The sequence below is a fragment of the Grammomys surdaster genome, unplaced genomic scaffold, assembly GCF_004785775.1.
Source record: "Grammomys surdaster isolate TR1022 unplaced genomic scaffold, NIH_TR_1.0 62, whole genome shotgun sequence".
NCBI classification, from domain to species: domain Eukaryota; kingdom Metazoa; phylum Chordata; class Mammalia; order Rodentia; family Muridae; genus Grammomys; species Grammomys surdaster.
In genome coordinates this window covers 16,079,302-16,092,154 of record NW_021604564.1, presented here as the reverse complement: position 1 = coordinate 16,092,154, position 12,853 = coordinate 16,079,302, and positions in this window count along the sequence as shown.

Below are 12,853 nucleotides of genomic sequence, written 5' to 3'. Positions count from 1 at the left end.
GTGAATGTGCGTGTGTGTGGTTGTGTATGTGTGAATGTGCGTATGTGTAGGTGTGTATGTGTGTGCTTCCCTTCTTTGGATTTTGATGATGCTATATTACTTATTTCCTGTCTGTTTATAGGTATACTTACCTTCTTTAGATTCGAAGTTCACTTATAGAGCATTATGTAGGGTTGGATTTGTAGATAGATAATATTTAAATATGGCTTTATCATGGAATATCTTATTTCCTCAGTCTTTGATGATTGAAAGTTTGCTGGGTATAGTAGTCTGGGCTAGTATCTTTGGTCTGTTAGTATCTGTAGCACATATGTCCAGGACATTTAGAAATGCCATTGACAAGCCAAATGTAATTCTAATAAGTCTGCCTTTTTGTGTTACTTGATCTTTTTCCTTTGCAGCCTTCAATACTCTTTCTTGATTCTGTACATTTAGTGCTTCTATTACTGTATGTCAAGGGGACTTTCTTTTTTAGTCCAATCTATTTGGTGTTCTGCAGCTTGTTGTGTCTTTATAGACATCTTCTATTTTACGTTAGGAAATTTTTCTTCTATGATTTTGTTAAAAATATTTTCTGAGCCTTTGAGATGGGATTCTTTTCTTTCTTCTATTATCATTCTTATGTTTGGTCTTTTTATAGTGTCCCATATTTCCTGGATGTTTTGTGTCAGAATTTTATTTTTTTAGATTTAACATTTTCTTTGACCTATATATTCATTTCTTCAATCCTATTTTCAGTGCTTGAGATTTGACCTTCCATCTCTTGGATTCTGATGGTGAAGCTTGCCTCTGTAGTCCCTGTTTGAATTCCTAAGTTTTTTGGTTCAAGAATTGAGTTTTCTTTATTGATTCTATCGCTATTTTTGGATCGTGAACAGTTTTCTCCATTTCCTCACATGGGTTTTAGTGTTTTCCTGGATTTCTTTAAGGGATTTCTTACTTTCCTTTATAAGGACATCTATCACCTTCATATAGGAGGTTTTAAGGTATTTTTCTTGTTCTTCAGTTATGTTGGGATATTCATGGTCTGCTGTGGGGAGATAGCTGGTCTCTAGTGGCTGTTATTGATTATGTTTTACCCTGTCCTCTGGGCATCTGGGATTGGAATGACTATAGATCTAGAAGCTGATTTCTGTATTTATCTTTTTAAAATTATTTTTTATTTATTTACATCTCAAATGTTGTCACCACCACCACCACCACCACCACCAGAGGCTCTATCAGCAGCTGATTGGGATAGATGCAGAGCCTTTCAGCCAACCATTGGACTGAGGTCAGGAATCCCTGTGGAAGAGTTAAAGGAAGGACTGAAGAAACTGAAAGGGATGTTAACCTCGTAGGAAGACCAACAGTGTCAACTAACTGGATCCTGGAGAGTTCCCAGAGACTAAGCCACAGGTTGGGCTGAGGTCCCCGAGACATATAGCAGAGGACTGCCTTGTCTGGCCACAGTGGGAAAGGGTGTGCCTAATTCTGTAGATACTTCATGCCCCAGAGAAGAGGGATGCTCAGGGTGGCGAACCCTCTTACAGTTGAAGGGAAGGAGGTATAGGGTGGGCACCAAACCCAGATACTACTACTAATGCTATAGCTTTGTCTTGGGGGAGGGTATTTTCTTCTTTGATTTTTATTTCCTTTCTGAATTTTCAGAGAGTGTGATGGCTGTGTCTTGCCTGGTTAAATAATTGTTTTTGAATCTGATAATTATGGCCACTGAGGGGTTCTAGGTAAAATGTGTTCTGAGGGTTGGGAGCTGACATTTAGGAATGGGGATAGACTAGGTTATGAAAGGGTTCACAGGATGGAGGAGAGTAGAGAATTCAACAAGGATCACTGTTTTGTCTCATTGAAATGGGAGAAAGATGGTGAAGGTCATCTCAGAGGGTCTGCTATGGCCCTGGGGATGAGAGCTGGAATTGGACATAAAGGAACTGACAAAGAAGGGAAGATCTGCAGACGGCCTACCTGCTTTTTTTGGCAAGAGTGGCCTGTGGATTAGCAGAGTTTGCCTGCTTGAGCTGAGGGCTAGCATAAAGCAACAAGAGTGAGAAGGAGGTTAGGAGGGGAAGGTCTGTGTGACCCACAGGGGATGCAGCAGATGACGAAGTGAAGCTTTTGTTCTGTTGCAGAGATAGATACAAGGGAGAGTGAGTTTAAAGAAGAGGAAGGGCTGGTGAAGTGCTTCAGTTGGCTTAGCTGGTTCACTGGCCTGCTCAGCTGCTGTGTTCACAGAGAATGTCTGTTGGAGTTGGAGGTTAGGAGACTGGAATGAGTTGGTGGAAAGAAGGCTGGAGGAGAAGATCCCTGTAATCCACTGGGAATGGAATCAGAGAGGACTGTGAGATGGCTGTGGGTTTTCTGCTACATATCTGGGAATGAGATTAAGGGAACTAGCTTTGGAGGGGCAGAAGGAAAGATGTAGATTTTTTATTTTTTTACTTTTTTTTTCTTTTTTTTTAATGCTTTTTTATAGCATGTTTTACAAGGGGAGGGGGTAAGAAGGGCAAGGTGGTGGAAAAGTACAAAATCTTCTTGGCCTGTGCCTTGAAACATGTCATGGTCTATAAGGTATCTGCCTTGAATTATGATCTACCTGCTGTTCTAAAGAAGATATGGTACACTGCTTGAGTTATGGTCTCCCTGCTATTCTTAAGATGATATGGTACACTGCTTTGAGTCTATCTGCAGTTGCTAAGCAGGATCTTGCAGTTGCCAAGCTTCAGAGGACATTGTGCAGGTGGGGAAAGGTAGGGGGTGAGGGTAAGGGCGAGGGTCCTGGCTTCTGGCATCTCCCCCTTCTCTGTTTAGTTAGAGAAGGCATCTTATGATCAATCCCAACTATGTGAATTTTGAATTTGGATGTCTAATTATGGGGGGTCTTAGACAAGTTCACAACCCCAAAACACTGATGTGAGACGAGTCACATCGATGGTCGAAGGCTTTAGGCTGTCGACGATGGGCAACGTCAAAGGACTCCGATGTGGGTGAAAGGAGGGTGAGAGCCCTGTCTTAGGCCATGTAGGCTGCACCCACTCCCAGCACCACGCACTCCTTTTCGGCTGCATTGGGTGGGCCCCTGGGAAGTGGACCTACAATAATCCCGTCATTGGGCTAACTCACAGCCATCCTAGTCTCTTGTAAATGTTCAAGTTACCAACCATTTGTCAGTTTGGGGTGTAATATTGTCATAAAGGAAGGCTCCCCAATGTTAGCGGCCATATCAAGGGTGGCCTTGGTTTAGGAAAAAGCCAATTTTTGTTGTGGTGATCAAGAGGCCAAGCTCTCTAGCGAGAGAAGCGAGGACAAAGCCAGGCATACCAGGAACCCTTCTGGAGGGTGTGGAAGTCTAGCGGTCGACCGTAGGGGGAGGCAGGGGAGCTGGCAGCTGTGTCAGTCTCCTGCGGAGTCACTTCTGGATCCTCTTCAATTTTTGGCTGATGGTAATGAACTTCAACCGTCTTCTTGATGGCAGCATCAACCTGGTTCCGTGGATGGCAGGTCGCCGGCAACGATCTCTGTCTCACTCAATCTTGATGTCGTGCGCACATCCTCTCAATGAGGGTCCGTCCAGAGGGGTCCATGCCTCGAGCCCCATGTCTGGGTGCACTTGACCCGACCGGCAGGTCCTAGTTATTCGTGGGGGCGAGGAGGACTGCAACCTGCTATTCTTCAGAAGATATGGTACACTGCTTGAGTTATGGTATCCCTGCTATTCTTCAGATGATATGGTACACTGCTTTGAGTCTATCTGCAGTTGCCAAGCAGGATCTTGCAGTTGCCAAGCTTCAGGGAACCTTGTGCAGGTGGGAAAAGGTAGGGGGTGAGGGTAAGGGCGAGGATCCTGGCTTCTGGCCCATCTGGATTAGAACTTCTAATAGCAGGCATCACGGGTGATTCATTTTTACCTGGAAAGAAAAAAGAAGGGGATTCTCAGGGAGATTTCTCTTCCCTGGATGTAAATTGTTATTCATCGTATTTATGGTTGGGCCTGGCTTTGTGAGAGTATCTATTTTTTTCATTAATATTTGTGGTAGCCGGTTAGCTGTCCCTTCTGTGGTATTGGACAGGCATATCAGTCCTCGGCTCCATAAGGGAACTGGGTCTGGGGCATTCCCTTTACAGGTATGAGGGTCCTTCCCCATATCTGTGGTAAAGTTTTGTTGGTCTTGGTGGTGCCCGAGGTCACCAATATGGTCAGCAAGAGATTTGCCATGAGCTTTCAGCTTTAGAGAGAGAAAAGTGAACAAGGCATGATGGAGAGTATTTCAGGGGGGCTCCTTCTGAGGGGGTACCGTTCCCCCTCTTTTGTTTTTAGAGCCAATTTTTCAGAGTTCTTGTAAAATCAGGGCAGAAGCGCCAACAGTTGCTCCTTCTACACTCAGAGAGTCATGAAGACCTTATTTAAGGATATATAAATCTATATTAATAATCTTTTGTCAAAGGACTTTTATAGCACCACTGACAATTAATCAGACTATATGATATATCGATTGGAAATAGCTTTTTCTACTTTTTGTGAGATTACCTCTCTTCTGTCAATTAACTGTTGAGGGAGTTAGGGTTTACCTCTCTCTTGAGAATATTGAACAGAGATTTAAGTTCTTTTGTGGAGAGCTTAAAATAGGATCTTAGCCAATTTGCAACTCCTAGAAACTTTTGAAATTAATTTAAGATAAGTAAACTCCCTTTTTTAAAAAAATCCTTTATCTGTGTGGGTTTTTTATTGGGTATTATACGTATTTACCTTTCAATGTTATCTCCATTCTCATTCTCCCCCAAGATCCCTTATCCCATACCCACTCCTCCTAATTTTTGTGATGGTGTGCTCGCTCCAAACATCCTCCCACTCCCATCTCCCTGCTCTCAAATTCCCACACAGTAGGGGATCCAAACTTTCGGGGACCTTGGCCCTCCACTTTCACTGAAGTCTAACAAGGTCACCCTCAATTCCCTATACAGGTTCGTGAGTCCCTCCCTTTGTGCTCTCTGGTTTAGACTTTGGGAGTTCTGGTTGAAACTTTTGATACTCCTTCTAGAAAGGACCAACGCATTCATACTTTGGTCTTCCTTCTTCTATGTGAGTTTTATGTGGTCTATATGTAGATTCTTAGACATTGTGAGCTTTTGGTCTAATATCCACTTATCAGTGAGTGCATACCAAGTATGTTCTTTTGAGATTGGGTCATCTCACTCAAGATGATATTTTCCAACTCCATCCATTTGCCTAGGAATTTTGTGAACTGATTGTTCTTAATAGCTGAGTAGTACTCCATTGTATAAATGTACCACATTTTCTGCATCCATTCTTCTGTCGAAGGGCATCTGGGTTCTTTCCAACTTCTGGCTATTGTAAATAAGGCTGCTATGAACATGGTGGAGCATGTGTCCCTGTTGTATGGTGAAACTTCTTTTGGGTATATGCCCAGGAGTGGTATAGCTGGGTCTCCAGGTAACACTATGTTCAATTTTCTGAGATACCGCCAGACTGCCTTCCATAGTGGTTGTACCAGTTTACAATCCCACCAACAGTGGAGGAATGTTCCTCTTTCTCCACATCCTCGCCAACATGTGCTGTCACCTGTGTTTTTGATCTTAGCCATTCTGATTGGTGTGAGGTGGAATCTCAGTGTTGTTTTCATTTGCATTTCCCTGATGACTAGTGATCCTGAACACTTCTTTAGGTGCTTCTCAACCATTCGAACTTCCTCAGTTGAGAATTCTTTGTTCAGCTCTGTGCTCCATTTTTTAATAGGGTTCTTTGATTGTCTAGAGTCTAATTTCTTCAGTTCTTTGTATACCTTGGATATTAGCCCTTTATCAGATGTAGGGTTGGTGAAGATCTTTTCCCAATCTGTTGGTTGCCGCTCTGTCCTATTGACTGTGTCCTTTGCTTTACAGAAGCTTTGCAGCTTTATGAGGTCCCATTTGTCAATTTTTGGTCTTAGAGCACTGGCCATTGGTGTTCTGTTCAGGAACTTTTTCCCTGTTCCTATGTATTCCAGGCTTTTTCCCAGTTTCTCTTCTATTAGTTTCAGTGTCGCTGGTTTTAGGTGGAGGTCCTTAATCCACTTGGAATTGAGCTTTGTACAAGGAGATAAGTATGGATCAATTTGCTTTTTTCTACATGCTGACAACCAGTTGGACCAGCACCATTTGTTGAAAATGCTATCTTTTTTCCATTCGATGGTTTAAGCCCCTTTGTCAAAGATCAAGTGACCATAGGTATGGGGGTTCATTTCTGGGTCTTCTATTCTATTCCACTGATCCTCCTGCCTGTCTCTGTTCCAATACCATGCAGTTTTTATCACTATTGCTTTGTAGTACAGCTTGAAGTCAGGGATGGTGATTCCTCCAGAAGTTCTTTTATTGCTGAGAGTAGTTTTCGCAATCCTGGGTTTTTTGTTATTCCAAATAAATTTTAAGATTGCTCTTTCTATCTCTGAGAAGAATTGAGTGGGAATTTTGATGGGGATTGCATTAAATCTGTAGATGGCTTTTGGCAAAATAGCCATTTTTACTATATTAATCCTTCCAATCCATGAGCATGGGAGATCTTTCCATCTTCTGAGATCTGCTTCGATTTCTTTCTTCAGGGGAATGAAGTTCTTGTCATACAGGTCTTTTACTTGCTTGGTTAGGTTCACACCAAGGTATTTTATATTATCTGTGACTATTTTGAAGGGTGTCATTTCCATAATTTCTTTCTCAGCCAGTTTATCTTTTGAGTAGAGGAAGGCTACTGATTTGCTTGAGTTAATTTTATATCCAGCCACTTTGCTAAAGTTGTTTATCAAGTTTAGGAGTTCTCTGGTGGAAGTTTTGGGGTCACTTAAGTACACTATCATATCATCTGCAAATAGTGAGATTTTGACTTCTTCCTTTCCAATTTGTATCCCTTTGACCTCCTTGTGTTGCCTAATTGCTCTGGCTAGGACTTCCAATACTATATTAAATAAGTAGGGGGAGAGTGGGCAGCCTTGTCTAGTCCCTGATCTTAGTGGGATTGCTTCAAGTTTCTCTCCATTTAGTTTAATGCTGGCTACTGGTTTGCTGTATATTGCTTTCACTATGTTTAGGTATGGACCTTGAATTCCTGACCTTTCCAAGACTTTTATCATGAAGGGGTGTTGAATTTTGTCAAATGCTTTCTCAGCATCTAGTGAGATGATCATGTGTTTTTTTTCTTTGAGTTTGTTTATATAATGGATTACATTGATGGATTTCCGTATATTGAACCAACCCTGCATTCCTGGGATGAAGCCAACTTGATCGTGATGGATAATTGTTTTGATGTGTTCTTGGATTCGGTTCGCTAGAATTTTATTGATTAATTTTGCATCAATGTTCATAAGAGAGATCGGCCTGAAGTTCTCTTTCTTTGTTGGGTCTTTGTGTGGTTTAGGTATGAGTGTAATTGTGGCTTCAAAGAATGAGTTGGGTAATGTCCCTTCTGTTTCTATTTTGTGGAATAGTTTGAAAAGAATTGGAATTAGGTCTTCCTTGAAGGTCTGATAGAATTCTGCACTAAAACCGTCTGGTCCCGGGCTTTTCTTTGTAGGGAGACTTTTAATGGCTGCTTCTATTTCTTTGGGGGTTATGGGACTGTTTAGATGGTTTATCTGGTCCTGATTTAACATTGGTAACTGGTATTTGTCTAGGAAATTGTCCATTTCATCCAAATTTTCCAATTTTGTTGAATATAGGCTTTTGTAGTAGGATCTGATGATTTTTTTAATTTCCTCAGTTTCTGTTGTTATGTCACCCTTTTCAGTTCTGATTTTATTAATTTGGATACTGTCTCTCTGCCCTCTGATTAGTCTAGCTAAGGGTTTATCTATCTTGTTGATTTTCTCAAAGAACCAGCTCCTAGTTTTATTGATTCTTTGGATAGTTCTTTTTGTTTCTATTTGGTTGATTTCAGCCCTGAGTTTGATTATTTCCTGCCGTCTACTCCTCTTGGGTGTATTAGCTTCTTTTTGTTCTATGTCTTTCAGGTGCTCTGTCAAGCTGTTAGTGTATGCTCCCTCCAGTTTCTTCTTGTAGGCACTAAGAGCTATGAATTTTCCTCTTAGCACTGCTTTCATTGTATCCCATAGAATTTGGTATGATGTGTCATCATTTTCATTAAATTCTAAAACGTTTTTAATTTCTTTCTTTATTTCTTCCCTTACCTGATTATCAAGGAGTAGAGTGTTGTTCAGTTTCCATGTGAATGTGGGCTTTCCATTCTCTTTGTCATTTTTGAAGACCAGCCTTAGACCATGGTGATCTGATAGGATGCAGGGAATTATTTCAATTTTCTTATATCTGTTGAGGCCTGTCTTGTGCCCAATTATATGGTCTATTTTGGAGAAGGTACCATGAGGTGCTGAGAAAAAGGTATATTCTTTTGCTTTAGGGGGAAATGTTCTATAGATATCTGTTAAGTCCATTTGGTTCATAACTTCTGTTAGTTTTACTGTATCTCTATTTAGTTTCTGTTTCCATGATCTATCCATTGCTGAGAGTGGGGTGTTGAAGTCTCCCACTATTATTATGTGAGGTGCAATGTGTGTTTTGAGCTTTAGTAAGGTTTCTTTTATGAAAGTCGATGCTCTTGTATTTGGCGCATAGATATTCAGTATTGAGAGTTCATGTTGGTTGACTTTTCCTTTGACAAGTATGAAATGCCCTTCCTTATCCTTTTTGATAGTTTTAAGTTGAAAGTCGATTTTATTCGATATTAGAATGGCTACTCCCGCTTGTTTCTTAGGACCATTTGCTTGAAAAATTGTTTTCCAACCTTTTACTCTAAGGTAGTGTCTGTCTTTGTCACTGAGGTGGGTTTCCTGTAAGCAGCAAAAAGCTGGGTCCTGTTTGCGTATCCAGTCCGTTAGCCTATGCCTTTTTATTGGGGAATTGAGTCCATTGATGTTAAGAGATATTAAGGAGAGGGTGTTGTTGCTTCCTGTCATTTTTGCTAATAGTGGAGACATCGTTTGTGTGGTTATCTTCTTTTGAGTTTGATGGAAAAGGATTATTTTCTTGCTCTTTCTAGGGTATGATTGCCCTCCTTGTATTGGAGCTTTCCTGCTATTATCCTTTGTAAAGCTGGATTTGTGGGAAGATACTGTGTAAATTCAGTTTTGTCATGGAATATCTTAGTTTCTCCATCTATGGTAATTGAGAGTTTTGCTGGGTAAAGTAGCTTGGGCTGGCATTTATGTTCTCTTAGGGTTTGTATGATATTTGTCCAGGATCTTCTGGCTTTTATAGTATCTGGTGAGAAGTCAGGTGTAATTCTGATAGGTTTGCCTTTATATGTTATTTGGCCTTTTTCCCTAACTGCTTTTAAAATTCTTTCTTTGTTTTGTACATTTTGTGTCTTGATTATTATGTGAAGGGAGGTGTTTCTTTTTTGATCTAGTCTGTTTGGCGTTCTGTAGGCTTCTTGTGTGATTATGGGCATCTCATTCCTTAGGTTAGGGAAGTTTTCCTCAATGATTTTGTTGAAGATATTTACTGGCCCTTTAAGTTGGGAATCTTCACTCTCATCTATACCTATTATCCTTAGGTTTGGTCTTCTCATTGCGTCCTGGATTTCCTGGATATTTTGAGATAACAACTTTTTGCATTTTGCATTTTCTTTGATAGTTGTGTCAATATTTTCTAAGGTATCTTCTGCACCTGAGATTCTTTCTTCTATCTCTTGTATTCTGTTGGTGATGCTTGTGTCTATGACTCCTGATTTCTTTTTTAGGTTTTCTATCTCCAGGAATTTTTTTACTTTTTATTGGATATTTTATTTACATTTCAGATGTTATCCCCTTACCCAATTCCCCCCCCCCGAACCCCCTATCCCATTCCCACTCCTTCTGCTTCTGTGAGGATGTGTCCCCACCTACTTCCCCCACTCCCACCTCCCCACCCTCGAATTTCTCCACACTCGGCATCCAGCCTTCATGGGACCAAGGATCTCCTCTCCCACCTATGCCGTCCTCCCCTACATATACAGCTGGAGTCATGGGTCTCTCCTTAACATCCCAGGCTGGTGGTTTAGACCCTGGGAGCTCTGGTTGGTTGGTATTGTTGCTCTCCTCATGGAGCTGCAAACCCTTTCAGCTCCTTGTCTCTCACTCCTCCATTGGGAACCCCTTGATCAGTTCAATGGTTAGCTGTGAGCATCCGCCTCTGAATATGTCAGACTCTGGCAGACTTCTAAGGAGACAGCTATGTCAGGCTCCTATCAGCATGCACTTCCTGACATCCACATCAGCGTCTACCTTTGGTGCCTGTACATGGGATGGATACTCAGGTGGAATTTTTTTTAATAGAGAAAAATCCCATGAAGTTGGGTAGCTAGGAAGGGGACAGTAGAGCTGGGAAATGTTAAGGAATGGGAAATAATATGACAAAAATATATTGTATGGAAATTAAAAACTAAACAAACAGAATAGCAAAATTTGCATTTTTAGTATTCAGTCTTCTTACACTATATTGAAATTTTCTATACATATTAAGATGAATTATTATAGAATTATAGTTTTAGTTTACTTTTATTCTTACGTTATGTGAAAAGTGGAGGTAAATGAATGTATTGAGATAGGTTTTTACTAGGAAAGCCCATAATAATGGAATGTTGCCAAGTTCACTGATTCTAAAGCTTTTGAACAATTCTAATACAGACAATTATAATTAAAGAAGAAATAATTGGATTTTTCTACATCTAGAAAAAAAGATTGAAATTATACATACCTCCTGTGATTTTTTAAATTTGTATACAAATAGGAGATAAATTAGATTCTGTACTAATGAATACTAGGTAATATAATTAGTAAATGCACATAATAAAGAAATTAAGGCAAATTTATAGCATAATTAGATATAAATTAAACCAACAGTCTAGGGTTTTTATCTCGTTTTCTTTAGATGTTTGTAATAGGATGAATGCTAAGCTAACTAAAGTCTGAGTGTTACAGTGATGTCATCATCTAGATGGAAAGCTTTTCTTCAGCTGGTCAGGTACTTGGATACCTGGTCCCTGGATCCCTGATGATGCTGTGTGGGGAGATGTGTGTGCTGCAGCCTTAGAGAAGTATGCAACCCAGGGTGGGCTTTGGGATTCATAGCCCCACACCACATTCAGTTCATTTTCTTTGATTTGTGCTTGTAATTGAAGATGTGAGCTCTTAGCAGCTTCTGCAGTTATGCCTTGCCCTTGGTAGACTGATTCTTATTTCTTTCAAACCACATTTTCAAATAAACTCTTCTGTAAGTTGCAACAGTAAAACAACTAACATATTCATGGTCTTTCAAGATCACAGATTTAGTTTATTCATTGAGTCAACTTACTTAACAAGGACTGAGGACTCAGTTGAATCTTCACTATCAAAAGAGCATTGGTAACCTAAGAGGCCACCTTCAAGACAAGAAGTGGCCAGGGACAGGAATGCAAGACACTTAGGGCTCTGAGCTTTGAACTGCCCAGTAGAAAAGGCATTCTGCTTCAGATATACCAGATAGAAGAAGAGAGCACCAATGGCACCATATCTCTCTGGATGGATGAAGAAACAAAAAACCTCATCCACAGGATTTGACACAGCATAACAAATACATTTCAGTCCTATGATTATTTTTAATTTTTAATATTAAAAGCTAAGATCTCTTTTTGACACAGTACTTCATTTTGTCCTGACTTACTTATAATATAGTATTTTCATTGTATTTTATTATTTTACTTTTTGGTGTGTCTTTAAATTCTGTTATTTTTTATCTTGATGTTTTTTTTTTCAATATATCCTGACGGCAACTTCCTCTCCCTATCACTTACCCCTCAACTCCCCATATCCCAGATTCACTCTTTTCCCCCTACTGGGTTGCCTCACCCAGCCCTGATATGAGGGTCTGGGCCTAGTCTTATTGTGTCTTGTTAGGCTGAGCTTGGTTGATATCCCTGGGAGGCCTGCTCATTTTTGAAGGGAAATGGAAGAGGACTGGATCTGATATAGTCTTATTGTGAGAAAACTGAAATCTAGAGTTTCTTTCAAAGTAAGGGGAGCAGGGAGGTACTGACTGGAATCTTAGAATATCTACTATGATTATCTTTAAATTCCAGTTATGCCCAACTTAAGTCTGTCTAGAACATTCTTTCAGATTTTTCAGAAGTCAGAGACTTGTTATGTTCAACTTGAGACTTGTAATCCTTTGAAAGAACACCAATGACACCAATGGCACTGATTGATCATTCTGGTTTGTAATCTGATCTCTATCTTTTATTTTCTGGAACTGAGTGAAATTATAACATGATTATATGAAATTATTTTACCTTAATTAGCTAAACAGGGTCCTTAAATTTCAGTAACCTCCTGTCTGTTATAAACTGACTATTGAAAAGCAAGAATATAAAAAGAAACCCTTCCTGGGGGCTGATACATTAGTGTCAGGAAATGATTTCTTTCTCTAATAATTAAAGAATAGTATCTTGTCATTTTCCTCTCTGGCATTAATGGCTATACTAATTTTTAGTTCAAAAATTGGCCTGTCATCCTTACCTTACCTCATCTGAAGTGACCCACAAGTTTCATGCTTATAATATACTATGTTGATGACTAAGCAATCATGAGCTGAAAGAATGTTTGGTGATATCAATGGATGATCAGCAGTTAAGTCTTCCTTTCTCTTTTATTTCTTGAACTTGTCATCTGCTCTTGGGTAGTTAGCTCTCATATCATAAAAGGAAAAATCTCTCTTCTATAATTCTCAAGATGGTTTTTTAAAATGAGATACCATGAATCAAACACATAGACAGAATGAGGACAGAAATATCTATCTATCTATCTATCTATCTATCTATCTATCTATCTATCTATCTATC